Below are 22,241 nucleotides of genomic sequence, written 5' to 3'. Positions count from 1 at the left end.
TTCCTAATTTTCATTGCAGATCCTCTCTTTTGGCCCTGATGCTCTTTTCTTATCCACATTTCCAGTATTCTCTTGGACATTTTCCTATGGTTTGATAACTCAAACTCATTATGTCCACAAACAACTCATTCCTCTCCAGTTTCTGCTTCTAATCACTTCTCCAGTTCTGTGAATGGAATTATCATTAATCTAGTTATCCAGATTTGAATCACTGACCTTTTGCCCCTTTTGCTCTCCTCTTCCAACTGTCCTAGAGTGTGTTTTTCATTCCTTTCCTCACAGTTGTCCCATCCTTCCACACCCACTGTCCGTAAGCAGTTTTAGCTTTTTCCTTCTTCTTACCCCTGAAATCACAGCATCCCACCTTCTTGCCCTACCTTTATATCCATCCTGTTCTAAGATATTTTGCCTACAGCCACCTGATTATTCTTCCTAGAGAGCAGCTCTACCCTAGCACCTTACTCCAAGGTTTGTAGTAGATCTCCTGCTCTACTGAAGCCCACACGAGTTCTTCTACCTGGCAGTCAAGGTTGTTGGTGGTTGGTGGAGACACCTAACACTCATTCTCCACACCACATTTCCATAGAAGAAATTTCACTTCTGGTCCCTCCTTCAAGAGAAATCAGTGTCAGAGAGAACATTCATTTCTGCCCAGTCTGGTAAGACTGAGGTAAAGATCGTTGTGTACCCATGATGTAGTCGAGCTTTGGCTGATTTCTGTTATAAGACATCCCCGGTCCCCTCTCTTCCACAGACTCCACCCTTAGGTCTAGAGGCTTGTGGTTGTCGACAGGCTCTGTAGACAAATACATGCAAAATTTAGAAAGCCTAAGTTCTTGTTCCAAACTACATCCACCGTGCTAACTTTATTGTCAATTCTGCTGGTAATTTAATTTGTGTCTGACTCCTGTTTCTTTCTGTCTAAATGTTCAGAACGCATAGGTGAAGGAATATGGCTAATGCCTCAAAAACCTCAATAAAAGTCCTCTATAACTTGGCATTAATTTATCTCAAGTCTCTTAACCAACTTTCAAAATGTTGACATGAAGTTTCTTGCCCAAGTTCACTATGGGTTGTCCTCCAAGTGCACCTAGCCCTCCCATGCCCTTATGTCATTGTGCATTCTTCCTCTTCAGAGAACACATTTCTCACCATTTTTTTTTTTTGCCTGAAAAATTCTGTTTCAGGGCCCTTTTAAGATGTTACCTCCTCCAAGATAAAAGTAGTTTCTCATCTGCATGAACTCTTAGCTCACTCATGTTCTCTTCCATGAGTTAGTTCACCTTGACTTATTTTAGTTGTACTTTTGTCTCACTGACTTTTCTTAACTGTAACTTCTTTGAACTATCTGTTGTCTGATAACACAGAATTGCTAATGAATAGTCGTATCCTCAAAAATCAATTGAATTGAATATGGGGTCTTATTTTTAAACAGGTAAGTGACAGAACAAAGCTCTATTAGCAATAAATTTTCTTCCTGTACAAATTCAAAGATGTATGACCTGATATTTGCAAATACCCTTATCCTCCTCTCATGTTTCTCATATTTTTAAGTACTTAAGATTCAAAGAGGGTAGACTCTACTTTGATTTTTAGGTACAAAGCATCTTTAGACAGTTCTTCAAAAGTATTTGCAAGCTTCCTTGTATCACTTCCTTATAAACCTCAGGCCAAGACCTGTCTTCTTGCTGCAAAATCTCCCTCTCTCCTACATTTACAAATAGAATGCTCACAATGACAATTGTGAGCATTCTCCTCCTCTGTACATGTACTTTATCTGTGCTTCTTAATATCCCTGACAAGTAGTTGAAACTCTGCTCTATTTCAACACCTGCTTTTCCTCTGTGATGATTAAACATTTTCACTTAAAATTCCACTTCTGCCTTTTCTATGGTCCCACCTAGATAGGCCTGTTCTACCTATGTTAAACACAGCATATCAAAGATACACATTTACCTCTACTTCCTCCCTAAAGGCATAAATCCACAAAGTTAAAGAGAATGGGAGAGGAGATGACAGCAGATGAAAGATATCAACAAAATTTTAGTATCTGGAAAGCATACGGAAAACTTCACAGACAAGAGAGAATTAAAACAGTAAATTGGGGCTTCCCTGGTGGTGCAGTGGTTGAGAGTCCGCCTGCTGATGCAGGGGACACGGGTTCGTGCCCCGGTCCGGGAAGATCCCACATGCCGCGGAGCGGCTGGGCCCGTGAGCCATGGCCGCTGAGCCTGCGCATCCGGAGCCTGTGCTCCGCAATGGGAGAGGCCACAACAGTGAGGGGCCCGCGTACCGCAAAAAAAAAAACAAAACAACAACAACAACAACAAAAAACCCCAGTAAATTGTAGCTTGAGTCAAAGAGGAGTGGATGGTCAGAAAGAACCAAGCCAGTTTATATGACAAAAGGAAAGGTTATCATAGAATATGGCATTTTTGTCTAACAGCAATGTTTATACAATCATATGCATAATATTGAATATTGGCTGAATTAAAATTGTGCTAGAGCTATGTTGGAAAATGGGGATGGGAACTGAGTACATGAGTATAATATGAAAGAGTAAAAATTTGATCTTCTATAATTGGATGTCAGTAAATCATTTCTACGATTGAATAATCACAAACAGTGTGAAAAAGTAGATTAGAAACATTAGAATAGAATAAAAGAAAACTGCTGAAAAGTTGAAAACAGTTGCCCCAAGGGAGCAGGAATCATTGCTGGAAAATGGTGCAGCAGGGCATTGCTGCTTTGTCATAAGCCACGTAGAACTATTTGACTTCTCAAACTGAACACAGGTTAATACTTTCCCTCTAAAAAGAGACCTCTTCACTCAAGTGTAACAGGACATAATTTTAATATTTCTGAAATCATGAGCCTTCTGAGAAGTAAAGCTTCATTTAAAAAGTATCAGCTCAAAGGACAAATAACAAGTGCTGGAGAGTGTGTGGAGAAAGGGAGAACACTGTTGGTGGGAATGTAAATTGGTGCAGCCACTGTGGAAAATGATATGGAGGTTCCTCAGAAAACTAAAAATAGAATTACTGTATGATCCAGCAATCCCAGTCTTGGGCATATACCCCGACAAAACTGTAATACAAAACGTTACATGCACCCCTGTGTTCATTACAGCACTGTTCACAATAGCCAAGACCTGGAAGCAACCTAAATGTCCATTGACAGATGAATGAATAAACAAGATGTGGTACATATATACAATGGAATACTACTCAGCCATGAAAAAGAATGAAATAATGCCATTTGTAGCAACATGGATGGACCTATAGATTATCATACTAAGCAAAGTAAGTCACAAAAGAGAAAGACAAATACCCTATGATATCACTTACATGTGAAATCTAAAATATGACACAAATGAACTTATCTATGAAACAGAAACAGACTCACAGATGTAGGGAACAGACTTGTGGTTGCCAAGGGGGAGGGGGGGTGGCAGAGGGAAGGATTGGAAGTTTGGGATTAGCAGATGCAAACTAGTATATATAGGAGGGATAAACAACAAGGCCCTACTGTATAGCACAGGGAACTACATTCAGTATCCCATGATAAACCATAATGGAAAAGAATACGAAAAAGAATACATTATATATATATAACTGAATCATTTTGCTGTACACCAGAAACTAACACAACATTGTAAATCAGCTATACACTTCAATAAAATTAAAAAAAATATATTAGCTCAAGGGTCTCAACTTTAGGATTGATCCTTTTGTAAAATATTGACCGTTTCAGATAACTTTGGTCGTACGGTAATGAAATGTATCTTGTGTGCTCGAATAAGGCTAACCCTGTGGTGGTGAACATGCCTCCTGCTGGACCCTTTCCCCAGCCAGTCTGGAGTGGATTGGGACAGAGCTTTCCAGGTTTGATTCTTGCACAGCCAATTCATCATACCATCTGTGTGTTGTCACATGAAACTCCATGAGTCGAGAAACTTGACACACTTATATAAGCCTGGCATATGCTTTTCCATCTTTCTGAAATTCCCTTCCTCATCCGCTTAGAAAACTCTTAATTATCCTTAAAAATCCAGAGTAAATATTCTTTCTTCCATGAAGCTTTCCTTCCCCAAACAGTTAAGGATCCTCTTCCTGTCTGCTTGATTCTATTACTTACCATGTCACTCACAACCAGTTACCTCTCTACAGTCTTCCGTTTATTAGACTTTGAGGTCTTTGGGAGAGGGAACTGTATCTTATTTATTCACAGTGCCAAAAATATTTATCAAATGAACAGATTCAGGAACTTAGGCAGCTCCTATCAAATACCTGAAATGTTCATTAATTCTACAGGAAATCACTGAGAGCCCCACCATCCGCTTATATCTAAAAGTCCAGGGCTTCCCTGGTGGCGCAGTGGTTGAGAGTCCGCCTGCCGATGCAGGGGACGCGGGTTCGTGTCCCGGTCTGGGAAGATCCCATGTGCCGTGGAGCGGCTGGGCCCGTGAGCCATGGCCGCTGAGCCTGCACGTCCGGAGCCTGTGCTCCGCAACGGGAGAGGCCACAACAGTGAGAGGCCCACGTAACGCAAAAAATAAATAAATAAATAAAAAATAAATAAAAGTCCAACCAACGTGAAGAAGCTGAGCTAAAATCCCATGCTTTAATTCTCAACACTACATAAGAGGCATTTTGCGCAGACAGATGTCACAGAACTACATGTTCAAAGTATGCCCTCTTGCCTTTATGAACCTCAAAGCCTGTCCCAGAAAGTCTGCCAACTTTTTCACGACAAGCATCTCAATCAGAAAAAGAATGGCCAGAATGACGGAAATTAGCAAGGAAAAATTGCTAGTCTAGATCATACATATTCCAAAGTCAATGCTGAAATTCTTGAAACTCTAAATCAATATTTGGTGGACCTCTGACAATTCTCAGTCAAATCACATGAATGCTAAAGTCAGTAGCGGAAGAGGACAAAATTTGTCTAGAACTGGTAGAGAAAACTGTTTCTGATGAGCCTCAGCCTGCCCTTCCGAACCTGGCTCCTTTCTCCCAGTTCCTGGGATGTCAGTCCTTCCACAGGCACCTCTGAAGAGTCCCACTGCTTATTCTGAGCTACTTCAACCTGGCCTGATCCACAAGACTTCTCCAAATCAGCTGAAAACTATGCCTGGTTTCATTTCTGTACCAGGGACAGTTATATCACTGCTGAACTAAAGAGAGATGCGACCTTAATTTCTTTCTCTGCAGATAAATCTTTTTCATCCCCTAAAACTATAAAAGCATCGCTGTATAGAGCAAAACAATCAGATAAAGAGTAAAGAAATCTGAGAGCAAGTGTCTTTCGCCAGAGAATCCACTAGTTTTCTGCTACCATACAGATTAATCAACACATGCAGAATGTCTCAGAAATTGAGATACAGTTATAAACATTTTTTTAACCTTAGTGAATATATACAAGCAAAACTTGGACAATGAAATAAGCCCTTGAACATCATAATACATTCCTTCAAAATATCAACATTCTGCTTTTACTGACATACATTAACATGGGAAAGCTGGATGCATTTATTTGGGATATCATATGTTGTGGGGGTAGAGCTGCTTTGTACAAACTATTCTGCAAGGCGGAGACATTTAGTTGAACCATGTAGGAAATACAGATTGGTAATCTGAATGGCCCAAATCACCGAGTTAACAATTTTTCAATCCAGTGTTTTTCACTGTGTAGGTAAGATTTATACAAAGTGAAGAGATGAAATGAGCAATAATCCTACTAATCTATGCTAGCAGGACAACCTGCATAATTCACTACAGAAATGCTGGTAGGCAGCAGCACGGTGCAGTGGGAAGAGCAGGTGTTGGAGCCCAAAGGACCTAGGTTCAAATTCTTTGAGCCTCTCAGTTTATTTCTCTGCAGAAATAGGGAAAACACAAGGGCCACTGTACTGACGGACTGGAAGAAAGCCCCCAGCGTAGGCTTAATAAATGGTCATGATTATTCAAAATATGCCATGGTCCTTCATCCTATTCTACCCATGGACATACGGCCTCAAGTTACCATGAAACACCGTTTTCCTTAATGATTATGGCATCCTATCTAGTAGGTGTGGAGTCTGGGTGAATATTTTAAACACTCCCTTTTCTTCCTCCACCAGGATCTTTTACATAAACATTTTTTTTAATAAACTCCCCACCCCTAGCCTTTCCTTATGGATTGTGCCCCCGACCTAATTACATAAGTACCTGATGGGCTGGAACGCTTCCAAAAGGGCCTCTTAGGAAAAACAATCTGAAGGGTTTTCTTCCCCTTCTTCTGTAATTACATAATTACTCAGCTGACTAATATGAGTCACCGTGTGCCATTCTAATCTCCCAGGCACAAAATAGTTTTATTATTTTCCTTGGAACTACCTAATTACCCAACGGATAGCAGTATCTCCAGGGCTCTTTTCAGTAAGTAATCTGTAAAACTCAAGGCTGAAATTCCTCCAGAAGTCTTTGAAAATGGAGGAGAACTTAGATTAAGACTATCATTCACCGCATGAGACACTGGAGTTCTCGGGGACCAGGGTGGTCAGATGATGCACCAAAAATAATTCTGGAAAAAACAACTGTCCAGACTGGGCATGGGATAAGTTAATGAGGCAGATTCTCCCTGCCGGGTTTTAGGAAATAAGTGTTTCTGAGACAGAACAGCAGTGACTGAGAGCAGTTAAAAAAAGAATTTAGCAAGCATTCCCGATACACGTGTACCTATTAATAAACTATATGCAACTGCTATGGCTGATCCATATATTAACTATTAGCGAAGCTTAATATTTTGATACAGCCTAAATAATAGAAATTATGATATTTTTCCATATTCCAAAGGAATGTTAGTGTACCCTATTTTGGAAAATGCTGCCGTCTAGAATACCAAAGTCTCCAATATGTTCTAGAATTGGTTTATGATTGGCTTGTAGTCAGTCTCTATTCACTTAGGGAATAGATTAGTAGACTGCCTATATTAATTTTTTTTTCTCCTTTTTAAAAAGGAATGTGAAAAAAAAAAAACCCATGCAAGCCTGTGAGCACATCAGCCTATCCCAGGATATTTCCTAGGAGAGGCCCAGAAACCAACAGGCATAAGAATCTTCCCTCGGCTTCCCTGGTGGCGCAGTGGTTGAGAGTCTGCCTGCTGATGCAGGGGACACGGGTTCGTGCCCCGGTCTGGGAAGATCCCACATGCCGCGGAGCGGCTGGGCCCGTGAGCCATGGCCGCTGAGCCTGCGCGTCCGGAGCCTGTGCTTCGCAACGGGAGAGGCCACAACAGTGAGAGGCCCGCGTACAGCACACACACACAAAAAAGAATCTTCCCTCTATGTGGTTCCTGACCTTCTTCTTCCCCTAATCTCCCACCCAACCCCAGGAGTGGTGGATTTATGACAGCCTCTTTCGGGTCTAGAGTTTAAATGGTCGCACAGACTACATGATTTAGAAAGCTAATATGTTGGCCTATGCCTTGGGTAAGATAGATTTTCAATAACTAGAAACATGTATTTATCCAAGCTATTGAACAGCTAGGTCTAATCAGTATTAACTCTGATCAAGACATTTTCCAATGTACCATAAAATACTGTCATGTTCATAATTCAACTGTATCTAGAACTGTCCTCTATAGTTCATATCATTAAAACATTTTTAAAAAAAGGCTACAAAAATGTTATTTTAGGACTAATAGAAATATTGAACCTAAAGAACTTCTGAAGCTTCACAAATGCAGCTGAACCTAGTCACAAGCTTGTAATTTACTGAAGTAATTATTGATTCAAGTCCATGACAATGAATTTTATATTCCAGAGATTCACAGTTCCCATTTCTTAAAAGTGTCACAGGTGTTAGAAAAAAAATAAATTTAAAAAACTGTTCAGTCAAGTCTGATTCTTCTGGTAGATAAACCAAATCACACAGTGTAGTAGAAATAGCTACACTGAAGTCGTTTTGACAGTTGAACACAAACAGAGGCCCCAAACAATGCACACACAGAAACAGTACACTTCCCTGGGGGAGGAAGCTCTGGCCTTGAATGTCTAGAAGGGGCCAGCAGGCTGTGCATTGACTTAAACCTCTCAGATAACACACCTCACTTTCTCTTTGGGAAAGGCCTCCTCATCAACATCCCCTGCCCCATCCTGGACCCCAATCTTCCTCAACTCTGTTAACTACAGGAGACAAGAAAAGGAAGCTTCCTGACATATCTATAAATGTACATCTCACTCTCTCTTCCCAGATTGGAGGTTTAAGACTGTCCTTTTTTCAGCCATCATTTGGGAAAGTTGCTTTTGCAAGAAGGCGCTATACCTGTGCTTATCCTAGCTTTTAGACCAGTGATTTCCTAGAAACAGACCTGACATCTTTCTTCCTCTCTTCTCAGACCTCTTGGTACCACCAAACTAGACTTAAAGAGTTTTGAACCTTGTCATTGGGTATAGTCCATTCTACAACTAGAATAAAAATGCTTGAGAGACTTTGATTATCAAGTTGATGACTCCCCTTCAAGCTGTGAATGTGGATGGAAACTCTTAATTTTTTAAAAAGACATGGGAAAGCCTGAGAGGTCTGCAGAGCTTCAGCCCCCAGTTGGGATGGCTTGCGCTCCAAGTCCTGACACACACACACATGGTTTCTATTAAAACCATCGAGAAGTACTTCTGTACAGCATCAAGCACACGTTTCCTCAGCGAGCCACAAAATAAAGTGCTATTAATTCTCACCAATATTCACAAAATGATTGCCTTTTATTGCATATGTCTAACCTCCTGACACGGTCTCGAGGTTTCCTATACTTTTCTGACCCGTGGGCGAACCTCTTTGCATCTTAGGGAGCATGGTGGGGGGTCATAAAAACGTTCAAGGCTGCCTCAGTTATAAAGTCTAATCTGCTATGCAGAGAGAAATCGTACGGATGTAATTATAAGTAGTCTTTTTTTTTTTAAAAAAAAGGAAAGATCTGCAAGCCTGCTTTTCCTTCCCTCTTGCTGAACTTCATGGTAGGAATAAGCTTTCTTTCTGTAGAAAGGCATTCCTTTTGAATCTATAAATATATCACTAGAAATTTTCCTTTTTTTCTCTTCTTTCTACCTCCTTCCCTCTTTCTCTTTCCCTTCCTTCCTTTTCTCCCTTCCTTTCTCTTTCTCTCTCTCTTCCTCTCTCTCTTTCTCTCTTTCTCTCTCTCTCTTTCCCTCCCTCCCTCCCTTCCTTCCTTCCTCTATTTCTTTCTTTTCACTTCCAAGTTCTGTTGAAAGTGGTTTTCTTTTCTAAAGTTATTTGAAAAAAAACACATTACATTTTACATCTACTCTGACCATTCTCAAGTTACAAGCCTCTGAAGTGTGCTTGGCCTGTTGCTGGGTGTATTTATTACCATTAATAAATGAGTCACTGGCATAAGAATGCAAATTTTATGTGGCCTATGTATAAATGAGCCTGTTAAGAATGACAAGATACACATTTTATGTGACTGCTAAATAATTATGCCATGGAAATACAGCTTGTGAATTCAACATTAAAGCAAGCAATGGATTTGAATAATGTTAGAATGAGTATTAATCAAAACATGGTTTTAGTGAGTTAAGGTCATAAAAAGAGGACAAAGAAAATGTCTGGGTTTTAGGAAGAGACTGTGGAAGCTTAAGCTTACCATGACGACCTTTGATGGCCACTCCCATACCTTCACATCATTATAGTATGAAGACACATCCGATTCACAGAACTGCTCTTATGTTTTCAACAGTTCTGTCTGTGAGGATGGGTATTGGATGAGGGCTCCTGAAACTGTCTATAGAGGGCAGCAAAACTTGACATCAGAGTTGAGAAAATGGCATCAGATAACAGGGACATGACGGAGCAGGAAACAGACACAATCTTGGGGCTCACCTTCAGAGGGGGATAGCACAGTCAATACAGTGCATTGTGGTGTTATAATCATAGTGGGTAGTGTTTGAAACCAGAGCTTTTTAAAGTGACACTTCCATGTCAAGCTGTCTCATCCAATCAGAAATCTGGATGTTAATTTAATGTCATTTCTCTAGCCTGACTATTGAGCAGCAGCTTCGGATAACAAGGGTGGGCTCAGATCAACGGGCAGAGGGGAGAGTCCAGAGCAGACACTAAGGCATCCTGCAAAGCAAAGCATGATGCAGCCAAAAATTCTCAGGTATTGGAACGCTGTTACTAATCTAGAATATTTGAGTGAAACAGTAGTTACTTAGTCTTGGTCTGAAAACAGTTTCAGAACTTAACCTAAATCCCTAAATATTATAGTATCAGATATCTTTAATTAGTAGATCTTTTGGTAAACATGTAGGGCTTGGGAGGGTTTCTTCGGCCATGCAATGTTTTAAAAATATTAGAAATCACTGCCAAAGCTTTAAAAAAATCAGATTTTCCATAAACAACTATATATCCAGTTTCTTTTTCTTTGAAGAATGGGAAGGTCTGGCAATATTCCCATCTTAGCCTCACTCAGCAGGGACACAGCAGCTTTCAGCTTCTCTCTAGAATGGGAAACGTGCCACCCACTTTACCATAGTCTCTTCCATTCCTGATGTCTTCACACCTTAGGGGATGTGGGAGGCAGACCTCACTGACTTTAGACACCTTGCCTTTGGAGGCAGCTGCTTTATAAATTTCAAGTTTTAACTGCATCACTAATTTAGACAATTCACGCTTTTCCGCATTTTGCCCTCCTTTGTTCCATGGATGCTATATTATTACCTCTACTTTACTCAGCTCCTTTATTCATTAATTCCTGCATTTCTGTGGCAGTTCCAACTCCACCCTCAACTATTTATACATTTATTATTTCAATAGATACTTACCTATTATTTTATACTGATTGGGGATCGTGGGTGAGCAAACAGATGTATAAGGCACAATCGCTGTTCTAAAAGGCACAATCCATAATCTAAAAGAGGAGTTCAGAGTGGAGAGTAGCAGGGATTTAAAACACTATTAGCTGTGCACTGGTGGTGAGAATGTAAACTGGTGCAGCCACTGTGGAGAACAGTATGGAGGGTCCTCAGAAAACTGAAAATAGAGCTACCATATGATCCAGCAATCCCACTGCTGGGCATATACCCAGACAAAACTATAATTCGAAAAGATACATTCATCCCTATGTTCACAGCAGCATCAGTAACAAAAGCCAAGACACAGAAACAACCTAAATGTCCATCGACATAAAGAAGATGTGGGGTGTGTGTGTGTGTGTGTCTGTGTGTCTGTGTGTCTGTGTGTGTATATATATTTATATGTATACCTGAGTCACTTTGCTGTACAGAAGAAATTAACACAACAATGTAAATCAACTATACTTCAATAATATTTAAAAAAAAACATTCTTAGCTGGAGAGTCATGTGGAAAACCATAATTTTTTTTTTTTTTTTCGGTAGGCCGGCCTCTCACTGTTGTGGCCTCTCCCATTGCGGAGCACAGGCTCCGGATGCGCAGGCTCAGCGGCCATGGCTCATGGGCCCAGCCACTCCGTGGCATGTGGGATCTTCCCAGACTGGGGCATGAACCCACGTCCCCTGCATCGGCAGGTGGACTCTCAACCACTGTGCCACCAGGGAAGCCCGAAAACCATAAATTTTCATCTTCTACATTTTGTAGGAGGACTAGGGCAAGACCTTTTATTTGTCCTGTGTTTTCCCTCTCAACTATGTTCTCCGTATTCTTCTTTAAGGATATGGGGCAAGGTATTTGAGCTAGGGGGGCAAAGAAAAGAATATGTATTTGAGAGCCAGACCCATGGGTCTTCCCCTGCACACTTTTCAAATGCAAGCTCTTAAGGATGGTGTCAAAGAATTTAAATATGTAAACGCTAAATGGTGATCTTGAAAAAAACTTGTAGAGAAGATGAATCAGTAGAAACATCAATCCAGCATAGAATGTTAGAGCTGGAAGAGATACTGTATTTTATAGGTGGGGAACTTAGGACTGGGTAAGTGACATACCTCAGGCCTTGGAGACAATTAGTAACAGCCAGATCTCAATCTCAGATTTAAATATCCCCAGATATTTTTTGTTTTTAATTATCTAATGGTAATACAGACCATCCAATTATCTCACTGCTCACCACCCTCATGCTTTGACTTCTTTTATTAAATAAATTCAACAGACAGGTATTGAGTTCATTCTCTATGCCAAGCACTGTTCTGGGTGCTGGTGATACAGAATGAACCAAACAGCCAAAGGTTCCAGCTCTCCTGGAGCTCACATTCCAATCTTGAGTTGTCTCTGAACCCAATCCAGGCTTATAGCACACTAGGCAGACCTTAGAGCCCTAGCCCATTTACCTCCTAGGACTACTGGAACCAACCAGTGATACAACGACCACAAAAATGCTGTGTAACGTCAGAGGGTTCTATAAACTTTTGTTGCAAATTCTAACACTTCAGTGACGGATTCAGCCTGTTTGGCCAGTCATGATGTAAGAGAAACCATAGTAATTGATTCCATCCTCCTATAAACCACACAATATCGCCTACTGGCTTCACCTTAACCCAAACCTGGTACAAATCTGTTGAAAGAATGGTGAGTCCACTGACTCTATAAAAAAGGTCATGCAGAGAACTGAATATCATGTCTCAATTGCATCCTATAGAACATCCAAACTGAATTATTTGCTTTCCCAAAGAGCTTCACTTTTTTCCACTTCATTTTGTTTCTGTTGACAGAATTTTTTCCACTGCTTCCGCAACATTTCAGACCAGAAAATAAAAATGTACATGCAGCCCACATTTCCGTAAGTGCCCCTGGCCTGGCCAGCAGGGCTCACCTTCAGGACATCAGGGGAAGTACCATTAAATGGACTTTCTCTAGTTAACATCTTTCTCTTTTCTGAGCCAAGTAAAACCCTTCCGTGAGGAGCTGTCTCTCCTTGGCTTTCTATCCCAATCTATAGACTGTTTGTTTGTCTACCATCCAACTAAAAATGCTATATAATTAAGTAGTCCAGCAGCCACATCTAATTTTCTGCAAAAACTCTGCAATGATTCTCCACTTCCACTTTTCTCCAAAGACAGCCAGCCCTGTGTCCATTCTTGACACTTCTTCAGACTGGGGAACTTCTAACAGGGACAAGACTCAAGAAGCTAAAGTCACCTACAGCCCAAAGTTCTGTCTCCAAATTAACCATAAAGACAGAAGCCAAGAATTCAGCTTCTTATCCTTTAGATCTCAGCTTTCACCCCCAAACGGTCTCCTAGCTTTCCACAGCACCCAGTAATACACAAAACAATTGTAACAGCATAATCCACTGTGGGCTTAGTTAATTAATGTCCATTTCCACCTAGAACACATCCAGATTCATATTTGTCTCCTCGTGGTCATGTTCGCCAACATGCGATATAATTCCTTCCACACTGGAGGCACTTTATACGTATTTGTTGAATTAAAAGAATTAACAAATTAGAGGCAATTAGTAACAGCCAGATCTCAATCTCAGATTTAAATATCCCCAGATTTTTAAATTTTAAAACATCTAATAGTAATACAGACTGATAATCTGTATTGCCCACCACCTTCATCCTTTAAGTTATTTTATTACACAAATTCAACAGATACGTATTGAGTTCTTTCTCTATGCCAAGCACTGAACATCATTTGAACTGCAAAATCTCTCTGACCAGGCTCACACAGAACAACATATTTTTCATCAACAGAATAAAAAGGCTTTGCTGGTCTCCCCATCGTCTTATTGAATTCACAGCCCATTTTCCATTGAGGTTTGGTCTCAACTCCAACCATTCCTGCTACTACAACAGGACTCAACACTCTCAGTGTCTCACTTCTTCCCTGCCTCCCCCCAATTGGTCTTACATGCATCCCTTTAATCAAGGGCAGAGTGCATGAAATTTGATAGGCCAGCACATGAGCTTTATTTTGATGTATTTTTGTCAAGCCTGTACAGACAAGTGGAAAGAGAATTGAAACAGAAGCTGGGAAACACTGCCCGAAATGATGTCAGCAGATAACTTACAGAGTTTACCTTCCTCCTAGTTTTAAACCTTGCAGGCAAAGTAGCCACTCTTTGTCTGCAGATCAAATCCCAAGCCTGAAATCAGGGAAAAAAGGCAAAGCAAATCCCTAATAGAACATTTTTCATCCTACGGTCTCAGAGATTAGATTTCTTTCTATTTTTACGTAAAACAACAAAGGTTTATGCCTCCCTGCCTTTCCAAATCATACCCGGAGGTTAGCAATATGGCTCCAGTCGGTAGCTAATAAATCTCAAATAATGTATCGATAACTCTTCATGCTTTTTTCTATTGTTCTTAAAACATAAGAACTGTCTCATTATGTTAAGAATAAAAGGACAAGTTTCCACACTTAAATGCCAAGCAAGGAAAGAAATCCCTGGGAAGCTAATAATGAAACAAAGGTGGTTTTCTTCAGCAGAACTGTGTGCACTAAATTGCTCTTTTATGTGATTTTTAGGGCAATTTGCCACTTTCTTGGCACCATTTCATCACTTTCCTTCAGCAACAAAAAGAAAAAGGAGGGCCACAATGACCTATATATTATAGCTCTAACAATGCACGGGCCCGGCCTCTTCCAGCGCGTGAGTCTCATTTAATAATGGAGATTTCATTTTCTTATCTAAGCTGGAGAAACTGGAGGGTACATTCTCATTACCCCAAGGATTTTACTGTTCCTCCCAGTTTGTCCATCAGAGAATTTTCATCTTTCAATGTTGTGAACAGCAATTTTCCATTGCTTCATTGTATATGATGACCTATGTGTCATACACAGTGTATCCATTGCATTCATTGTGCTATATATGATGATGTATAGGTTATACACAGCTCCATTTGATACAGAGCATGTAACAAATTCCCTCATAAAAATGGGGAAACTGGGGCCCAGAGGTAGGATGTGACTTGCCTTCACCCATGCAGACCATCAGGGCTACAGGATTCAACAGGTCTTAAGGTGGATTATGCAGTCGAGAGCTTAGTGAAATTGGAGAGGTTTATAACCAATCTAAGCCTCATTTTTCCCATGTCTAAATGGGAAAATACCTACCTGGCTGGGCTGTTCCTTCCCATCTCCAGGGGTTTGCAATGAAAATCCCCCCACCCCCTTCCTGGAATGTTATTCCTCTTCCCTCCTTGGACTTGCTTTCCCCTTACTGCCTTGTGTCAAATTTCACATCTCCCCAGGAAGCCCTTGCAGATCCTGCCGACTCCCTCAGGTCCACAAGCACTCAGGACACCCTGTACTTACTTCTCCGTTATAATTTAGTCACACTGGTAATTAAATGATGTGTGGGGAATTTGCTATGCAGTCTTTCTGCTCCACTAGATTATCAGCTCCATGAAGGCAGCAAGTCAGCCTCCATCTCTGGTCGCTCTCACATACTCTGTCGCCTACCTCATAGTAGGTGTTCTTATTATGTACTAGTAAGTATTTGCTAAACGAAAATCAAAACACATATTCCACAAATGAAAGTCAATGTTCATGTTTCTTCTCAGCCCTTCTGGTGGCTGAGCCAAGAGACACATACGTAGCTTTTTGCACCTCTCCCAGGTCAGTCCATTCCTATTCCTCTCTTTAAAAATGGCTTAGTCCATGGTTTCTGTGTATTGATAGCAGCTTCCTGATGTCTGACGTTTTATCTCTCGTTTCGTGTGAACAAAACAATTGAGGAAAAGTCAGTTCTGTGTTTAGCTCTTTTGGCAAAACAAACGTCCCTCTTCCCTTCTCCCCCCACCCAGCATTTGCCCTGAATTTGACTTCACCACAGTCTACACTTAGAACAACAGCTAAACCTTCTTTGAAACTTTATTCACCATGGCCAACAGGAAAAAAAAAAAAAAAAGAGCTGGTGAAATTCCTTTAAAACGCGCTTTAATCTAGCTGGAATGCCATAAATTGCTTCCAGATGTGCACGATACAAAAGTCAATCAAAGCTATTTATACTGACACTCTACAGTCCAAACAATCTGAAGCCAAATGCCATGTCTCCGCTTCAACAAAGCTATAAATGTCAGTTTTGTTGAATTTGGAGAGGTGTTGAAGAGTTCATGCAAGTTTGAGTTCTTGACTCTTTTAGAGCCAGCAGTAATTTTGAAAGGCGGGGAAATAAAACCATGACACACACAGACTTTTGTAAATCCCCAACTTCTCGGAGCATACACGACACCTCTCATATATAACCTTGAAAGTCCCACAGGTTTGAAGACAATACTCAGTTTTCTAAGACAGAGAAATGTAGCTCTTGGACAAGACACCAAAGACCCCAAAGAATCTGGCCAGATACCCTCAACCCAGCCTGAACACAAACAAGCACACTTGGAAGTCAGCTGGCTGCGTGACATGTAGTGATGCCTTTTTGACATCCTTGTGATCCTGACGTTCTCCAAAGCAGCCTCCACACAAAGACAGTTCATGTTGTTGGTACCACATGCAGGTACAGGTGTGAGCACAGCACCTGAGGTCCAGGTGGCCAGCTGGGGGATTTGTGACATAGAAATGTTTGCTGTCTCTCTCCATATGAAATGTGATTCCAGGCTTTCTGCCTTATTCAGCCTCAAAACCTCAGTGTCTGGTGCACAGTAGGCTCCCAATAAATAATGCTGAAGGAATGCATACTTAAAGGAAAAGAAAACCTATGAGTCTAGTCATTTCTTTTCAGGGATATACTTAATATTGGTGAATTCAGAATAGAAACTCCTGATATTTACACAGTAGATGGAGACAGCTTGGGCTTTGGGGCCATAGACTTGGGGCTTCAAATTCTACCCTGTGGACCGAGAAGTGGTGTGACTCTGTACATGTTTCCTAAGGTCTCTGGACCTCAGTTCCCTCCACGGAGTGGGGTGGTCAGGAAGTCAATCTCCTGCAGTCCTGCAAGGATGCTGTTCTCCTTCTACACCAGGCCTCCTCTGGAGCTCACTCCTTTCTTTTGTCCCCATGGCTGGCATTTACAGTGTTTGAAAAACAAAAGGAGAGAGAAACAACTCCAAATTGGAACCAGAAATAATGGAGAATCCAAAAGTGAACCCTAGTCAATTCTCATCCAGATTGGCATAGCACCTGGATAGAACTACATGAGCTTTCCCACAGTTCCACCTCCTACGAAGGGCCGTGGGAAGCACCACGTTACAGCATTTGCTGCCCTCTGAGCAGTTCCTGAAAGATAACCACCCTTGGCGGATGCAGGCACTGAGGCTCTGGGTGAGATCCAGCCACTGCCTGTCTCTGTAAATATGTCCTATTAGAGCATGCCACACCCATTCCTTTACCTACTGTCTGGCTACTTTCACACTACAGAACAGAGCTGAGTTGTCACAACAGAGACCGTAGGACCTACAAAGCTGAAATTAAACTGTTTACTATCTGGCTCTTTTCTGCTGACTCTATGAACCTGAGCTCTGAAGCTGGATTCCATTTTCCGGTACCCAGATGATGGCACATCCCTTCCTTAGATTCAACTCAGGGAAGGCCCTTAACAACCTTAATCTCAGTTCTTCATCCATAAGATGGAAATAATAGCTACCCTGTATGGCTGAAAGAATTAGATAATGATTAGGTGTTGAAGCATTTAGCACAGTGCCTGGCACCTAAGAGTTAAATTAGCTGTAGCAGCTTCATCAGTATCACCTATTGATATTTCTTGATTTCCAAGGCATATCATATCACACGTGAGATAGTATATGGTAAAGGAAAAGGAGAGCAGCCTTTGTGTGGGAACAATTCAGAGGGGTGGGGGCCATGGCCATAGGAAAGCTCCTTGTCTAAAAGGGGCAGTGGCCCCTGAGATCCAGCAACACATGTCACCTAGGAGTGTCAGACCATGTTTTCCAGGTTTTCAGAATTTCTTTTTTTTTTTTTAAAGGAATGGAACTTTTTAAAAATTTTTTAATTTTTTAAAATTTTTGGCTGTGTTGTGTCTTCATCGCTGCACGCGGGCTTTCTCTAGTTGCGGTGAACAGGGGCTACTCTTCGTTTTTGTGCGTGGGCTTCTCATTGCAGTGGCTTCTCTTGTTGCAGAGCACGGGCTCTAGGCACATGGGCTTCAGTAGTTGTGGCTCGCGGGCTCAGTAGTTGTGGCTCGCAGGCTCTAGAGCGCAGGCTCAGTAGCTGTGGCGCACAGGCTTAGTTGCTCCACGGCATGTGGGATCTTCCTGGACCAGGGATCGAACCCATGTCCCCTGCATTGGCAGGTGGATTCTTAACCACTGCACCACCAGGGAAGTCCTGGTTTTCAGAATTTCTAAGAGACACTGGAGATTGAGATACTTATGCAAAATCTCCCATTTTTAAATGCTGTTAACTAATTTAAAATGTTTAAAATCACTCTGTAAGCCTAAAACAACACCAGTAGTCTTGTTTTTGATGTTTGTCTCCGTAAAAGAGAGAGGAGGAAGAGCAAAGAGGAAGGACCTTTGTGCCTGGCGTGGAAGACAGCCTATGTGCGTGTTGGAGCTGACCTGGAATACCTTTGTTCTGCCCTTAAAAACTATTTTGGTTGAAGGCTTGCTCTTAGCACATCTACTTTTGTGATATCAAACAAAAATTTGCATCCGTCTTCCTCTACCTAGAGAAACCACAGTCCATACACTTCCTGCCCACACCCATTCAAGGATTTATTTTACAACTACTATGTGAAAGACACTGCATTTTTAAGCTAAGTTGCAGAACATCCTTCGAACCACAATGTTCTGGTCCTCCTGACACACACCTAAGAGATCTGAGATACATCCCAGCATCCACTTTTGGCCCCCATGGTGAACAAGCAGAGGCTGAGAAACACCCTCAGTTCAATACGCATTCTGCTGGGGTGACTGCATCTCACAGCCTCAGAACAACTTGAAGGTTTTAACAATCCTTAATCTGGAGACATAGATTTTACCAATATTTAAATTGTCTACTCTTCACTATCTTACGAGATGAGGGCTGGGAGAGACCCCCATGTACTTTTCCGGAACATACGTTTTTCAGTGATGTCAGATAGAAGGCTTAAGCTAACAAATAGTGCTTGTGGTGCTTTGCATTGCGCCAACTTGGCTAAGCTGAAATTTGTTTCCCAGACGCCCCTTCTCTGAATGGGTCAAGAGTGATCCGCCTGAGGTCTGGAGGCAGTGGTCATTACTGTCTCGTGTCCTTGTGTCTAGGGGCAGTTCTGACTTGTTCTTACTCCTGTCCATGTCCAGCTCTTCTTGACCGCTGACCTGGCTGTCCAGTGATCCTCAGGCTCCTGGCTGGTGCCGGGCCGTGCACCCACAAGTGGTGGCTGTGTAGATGCAGCCTCCCTCAGAACACTCCCCAACCCCCATTCTCTTTGCAGCCCCATTTTGGGGGCTGGAGGTGCCTGTGTCTCAGATTTACTGACTGGTGACTTCTCTGATTCTCCCTTTCAGACTTTGACTCCCCAGTTCCTCCCACAGTTGGGTAAGGTCTGACTCCTACGATGAATTCCTTATCCCAAGACTCAGGGTACCCTGCTTCCCTGACAGAACCCAGACTGATACAGGTATCATTTACTACGGATGTGTGATTGCTATTTTGTCTCGACCCCACTGCCTATAGGTCCGTAGGGGACCAGGACACTGGAACTCCTTTCTTAAAGCTCCAGAGCCTCCTGATAATATCCACTCAATCAATACTGACAAAATAAAATACAGAGGAACATTCACAGGATCGACACCATCAAACTATCTATTTGAAAAACAGAAGCACAAGTTTTATTAGTAGCAAAAGCCTAGGTGAATGCCTGGCAACCAGAAGACATTTAATAATTATTTGAGTATGAAGAGAAAGATGACTTAAGCTGAGTGACTTTTCAATTCAACTTCACAGGTTTCACTGAGTGCCTATGGGTTGCAAAATGCTGTATTCATTGCACGAGGTAATACAGTCGCCTACGATTGATCACTGACTTGTTTTCTTTTGTATGATTGTAAACAATGTGACCACAACACAACCTTGCCCTTTTATCTGTGAGAAGGTTTGTAGGATAAACGCGCAGAAGCTGTGAGAAGTTGTTAGAACAAAGGGTGGGTTCGGCTGTGGTTCCTGCCCCTGGCACCCCGCCTGCCTGGCCTTGCTGAAGTGCCCTCCACCTACCATCTCTGTTCTACCAATCGATACTACCACCAACAGTGTATAGATGTGCCTGTTTCCCACACATCCCGACCACTGCGATACACAATCAAGCTGTTCCCCCTCTGCCGATCTGATCGGGGAACAACGGCATCACAGTGTTGTTTCAAGTGAATACTGCTCTTGAATTTGAGTAGTGTCTGGAGTTCTCACCTCTGCTTCCTTTCAGCTCCACATAATCCATCAATAAACCAGTCTCACCCTGGGATGGATTAACTTCATAGGCAATAAGGGATCCTCAGCATTTATGGAGCACTTCAGCTAATGACTGGAACTGGCTTCGAGGGGGGAAAAATAAGTGTTGCAGCTAATTATCCTAGCCCACAGGGACATTAGCTTTTACTGTCTTTGTTTTACCATTCTTGCATCAGGTGAGTGGAAGGTGTGGACAGGCAGGCTCTATCATGTAGACTTTGGGTTAATGAAGATAAATAAGAAAGCTCACTGATTGTGGCTGTCTTTACAATGTAGTTTCAATGGTGGCTACTGTTGCCAACACTGGCTGGTGTTGGTAGCAGAGAAAAACAATTAGTGAATTTGTTAATTATGGCCTTATTAATAGTTTTCTTGGGAAAAAATAATTTTGGCTTAATTGATACTCTGCCTTGATTACAGGGTTAGTAAATGGGTGTGGATGTTTAGGGGGAAAAATCCTTCTAATGGCTTTAATCAGGACAAAATCTTCAAGGAATAATAAAATATTAACTATAACAATAGAATGTTAAGAAAAGTACAATTTATTAATTCTCTTACTGTATCTTTCCTGATAGAGATACTATTCATTCCAGCCTTAGGTTTCTTGGTTTATTTTCATTTTTTATTTTATTTTATTTTTTTTTTCGGTACACGGGCCTCTCACCGCCGCCGCCTCTCCCGCTGCGCAGCACAGGCTCTGGACGCGCAGGCTCAGCAGCCATGGCGCACGGGCCCAGCCGCTCCGTGGCATGTGGGATCCTCCCGGACCGGGGCACGAACCTGCGCACAAACCGATCCCCCGCATCGGCAGGCGGACTCTCAACCACTGCACCACCAGGGAAGCCCTCTTGGTTTATTTTTAGTGTCTGAGCACTGACATTAATTCCCTAAAACTGGAATGAGACCTTGGAACAAGTATATAAAGACATGGAATTATTTACAACTGCCCTTTTCAGTTGTTCTTACTTCATACAGAGAGAAGATAAAAAGTTGGATGTTCTCAGGTATGGCTGATGCAAACAAGTCTGTCCAGGGGTGGTTTCCTTCCAGGGCTCGACCCCAAGTGTTTGCTACACAGTGAAGCCAGGTGGGAGAGAACCCCTTAGCTAAGAGAAAGCTGGGGATCAACAGGGCAGGGATGCCCATGAACCTGTTCAGTTTCCACTGTGTTCTCTTTGCCCTCATACCTTCTCCCTACCTTCTGCTCCCCACCCCAAGGTTCCTCCTCCAGATAACAGCAAAATGTCTCTACTATGGGCGGGGGGGAAGGACAGGGAGGATCATAACATCCCTTTTCATTAAAACAACCATCTCTCTTCCCTTGGGAATCTGTTGGAAAAGCCTACGGGCTGGGAAGGGGACAACAAAACTAGCTTAGGACCTGCCCCATGTGTCTCGGTTTCATTAGAGTTTCAGTTCGAGGACAGAGCTGCAGTGTACCCAGCGGCTCCCCACGTCGGGGGGAGAAGCAATTCTAGCCCCCAGAGCACATCTGGCAACGCCTGGACACATTTTGGTTGTCCCAGCTTGGTGGGAGAGGGTGCGACTGGCACCTAGTGAGTAGAGGTCAGCAACACTGGTAAACATCCTGTAGCACAGAGGACTGCCACCCACAACAGAAATTATCATGTCCAGTTCAATAGTGCTGAATCAAGAAACCCTAAGTAGTGCATCAGAACAAAGGTTTCATAGTCCTACAATGGAAGTAGACTGGGAAAAGCCTCCAGAATATAAAATCTCGGGATGAGAGTACTCAGAGACTGATTTTTTTGCTGTATGTCCCTGCTGAAGGGGGAAGAGGGTATTTTTGTTTGTTTGTTGTTTTAAGTTAACCAACATATATGTGAGTACCTAAAATGCACGGAGGACAAACTAGAAAAAAATACCCCAGGGCCTTTGCTCCTGAAGAACTTAACTTTAGGGTTACA

The sequence above is a fragment of the Mesoplodon densirostris genome, chromosome 5, assembly GCF_025265405.1.
Source record: "Mesoplodon densirostris isolate mMesDen1 chromosome 5, mMesDen1 primary haplotype, whole genome shotgun sequence".
NCBI lineage: Eukaryota > Metazoa > Chordata > Mammalia > Artiodactyla > Ziphiidae > Mesoplodon > Mesoplodon densirostris.
This window is presented reverse-complemented; position numbering follows the sequence as displayed.